Source organism: Thermobia domestica, chromosome 5 (assembly GCF_964235325.1).
Source record: "Thermobia domestica chromosome 5, izTheDome1.hap1.1, whole genome shotgun sequence".
In the NCBI taxonomy this organism is placed as follows: domain Eukaryota; kingdom Metazoa; phylum Arthropoda; class Insecta; order Zygentoma; family Lepismatidae; genus Thermobia; species Thermobia domestica.
The window spans coordinates 281,591,790-281,595,078 of NC_137458.1; the positions used below are offsets into that span (position 1 = coordinate 281,591,790).

General features: G+C 37.1%; 2 non-coding genes across 2 annotated transcripts; one reads left to right on the top strand and one right to left on the bottom strand.

Annotated features, from left to right (window-relative positions):
• Positions 1–928: 928 nt before the first annotated feature.
• Positions 929–1,001, top strand: TRNAV-AAC (transfer RNA valine (anticodon AAC)). The gene has a single exon. It is a non-coding gene; the product is annotated as a tRNA-Val (tRNA).
• Positions 1,002–1,863: 862 nt separating this feature from the next.
• Positions 1,864–1,936, bottom strand: TRNAV-AAC (transfer RNA valine (anticodon AAC)). Its single transcript has one exon. It is a non-coding gene; the product is annotated as a tRNA-Val (tRNA).
• Between the last annotated feature and the right edge of the window lie 1,353 nt (positions 1,937–3,289).

Genomic DNA, 3,289 nt, shown 5'->3' on the forward strand with positions numbered 1-3,289 from the left:
TTTCCTTGTATTGATTGGTACATTTTTAAATATCTTGTTTGGTTTTAATTTAGGTGTGCACACACTTTGTGAAGCCTATATAATGAAACACCTGGTACTACTAATTATTATCAAAACAACATTGTTTTAGTAGTAAATATTTTCAGTCAGATTATACTGATTGACTAATTAACTTGCTATTATATTGTCCTAATATGATATTATTGCTATCGTTTGTCACATAACAGCAATTCCTGATATAATATTTGCTAATAACTTAATCTAATCTAACAATAAAGTTTTATTCGTTAGCATATTTGTTTGTGATACGTGAGTATCTAGTAAATAACAACAACGTGGTATTTATAGCCCTTCCGGCTGGTTTAATGGTTAGCGCATGCGCCTTTGAAACGCATGGATTTGTGTTCCATCCTCGATGGGAGAGCATAAAAAATTTTACTTTCACAATCATTCACTTTTATAAATTATCCAACACCTGTACTCTAAAGGGCATAATTGTGGAACGTTAATTGGGGCACGGTATCTCAGTGGTAGATCGCGTACCTCTGGTGGAGTCATTGGATCGATCCTCGGATAAGCAAGTTTGTGAAAAATGAAATGTAATAAAAATTTTGAGTTTTACGTCCCACGGTTATGCCGGTTAGGCTGAAGGAGACGGTGATGATGAGAGATGAATGAAATGGTGGAATGAAGAAAGTGGGAGGAAACGGGATTTTATATCGACCAATAATTCAGTATTGATCGGGTTTCGCTCATGAAAAATATACCAGTGTGAGAAAATGTTGATGTTCCTTTTGTAATAGTGCGTGTCACACAGGTTTTTCTATATTGTTACATAACGTTACATACGATAGTCCAAAGCATGGCTAATGTAAAAATACAGTCCGTAAAGCCTGTTAACGTTCAGATAAGCAAGTCCTCAACATCTGTTTCCGTGGTGTAGTGGTTATCACATCCGCCTAACACGCGGAAGGTCCCCGGTTCGATCCCGCGCGGAAACAGTCGTTTTTTTTTTACTTTTATCATTTGTGATTTTGTAGGTTCCTTAAGCATATTTATAACTCTTAAATTTATTTTATGCATAATTTACAATTATAATTAATTTAAAACAAGTACTTGCAAGCTTCTCAATATAACAATCTTATGGTATTTGTTGTTAATCAAATCATGACAATTCACCGCCAAATATGTTTAAATACAGTTTTCTTTTTTTAGTTGCACGAAATGAAAAATAAAATTTTCAGGTAAAGGTCCCATGTTTACACCCTTTAGGCTAAGAGAGTCTATGATTAAAACACGTGAATGACGTCGAACTATTTCCTGGAATGAGAAAGTGGAAGAAGCCCGAGATAACCCACGCACACCACAATACAAAGTTCACTTGGCGGGAGCAGGGTTTGAACCCGAGACCCCAAACACGAGAGGTGAACGCTCTACCATTGAGCCACCGCGGCACCTACAAGTAAGTGTGTTGGGGGACAACATCGTGCCCATGGGTTTTCTCGCGGTACACACGTTTCCTCCCACTTTCTCATTCCACGAAATAGTTCATCGTCATTCAGGTGTTTTAATCATAGTCTCTCTAACCCTAAAGGGCGTAAACATGAGACCTTAAACTGAACATTTTATTTTTGATTTCGTGCAACTAAAAAATAAAACTGTATTTAAACATATTTGGCAGTGAATTGTCACGATTTGATTAACAACAAATACAATGTTGAGATTTGTTATATTGAGAAGCTTGCAAGTACTTGTTTTAAATTAATTATAATTGTAAATTACGCATAAAATAAATTTAAGAGTTATAAATATGCTTAAGGAACCTACATAATCACAAATGATAAAAGTAAAAAAAAAAAATATTGTTTCCGCCCGGGATCGAACCGGGGACCTTCCGCGTGTTAGGCGGATGTGATAACCACTACACCACGGAAACAGATGGTGAGGGTTTCCTTATCTGAATGTTAACAGGCTTTACGGATTGTATTGTATTTTACGTTAGCCATGCTTTGGACTATCGCGTGTAATGTTATTGCAACAATATAGAAAAACCTGTCTTGTTGCGATGTGACATGCACTATTACAAAAGGAACATCAACATTTTCTCACACTGGTATATTTTTCATGAGCGAAACCTGATCAATACTGGGTTATTGGTCGATTTTATTACGACCATTATATGCGATTTCTAAACTCAGTGGACTATGTTTAGATAAAGGGGAGTTAAAGTAGGTTTAAAAAGAAAGCAAGAGAAATGAGTTGAAGTAAGGGAAACAGGTCTTTGTTTAGCGATGGTGGTGGTGGTGGTGGGCAGCCTTCTCATCTATTTTTTTTTTTTTTTTTTTTAATTTTCTACTCACATTCGGTTATTTTATTGTTGAATAGGTTAAATTAGGTTAGGTTAGGTTAGGTTAGAGTAGGGTAGGTTTTGTATCAGCTACAACTTTACACAAGAGCCCGACATAACTGGTTTCACTTTTATTTGTTTACACTTCAGTACTGGCCCGTATCCAAGGGGAGTCTAGGTGGGCCGGGCCCCCTCTAAATTTTTACCGCCCCCCTAAAATTTTCAAGGTAGGCTTGCAAATGAATTATAATATGGTGATGAACTTTAGTATGCTTGGATCGCCCCCCCCCCCATAATTTTTGGGCTGGCTACCGGCCTGCTTGAGTATCTAGCGCTAAATTAGTTCGAATTTTCATCTCACTTTACTCAACATCAATTGCCAATCACCAGTGTTAAGTCACTTCTGTAAATCAGGGGCGGATCCAGGGAGTGATCGGGGCAATCGCCACCCCACCCCCCGCAGAAGATGAACCTTTCTTATTTTATATATAAATAAAACCCATCCCAGAGTTTGGAGATCTTAAAAGTAGCTGTAAGTAGCAATATTACAACCCACCACCTCCCCCCTAGAAGTGCGTCCTGGATCCGCCCCTGCTGTAAATTATCCTGTTTTGGGGTAGTTCCCCCCTCTCCATCTCTAAACTGTTACCGGGACACGTAATTGATTTGTGTCTCATTTAAGAATGGAATAGAAGTACATGTTGTAGACATGAGAAATGCGAAATGCTGTAAAGACTATATGTAAAGGAAATATGAATACAATGATGCAAGTAGATAGCCCTAATCTAACCTAATATTAACAGGAATTAACGAAATTGTAACAGTTTTTTCGAACAAAAAAAAAGGATTGCTTCCTTCCATTAAACAACATGCTAACTTCTAAAATAATTGTTATTATAAAAAAAACAAGAAAACTCTCAGCCTGTGAGTAATGTTAATCTA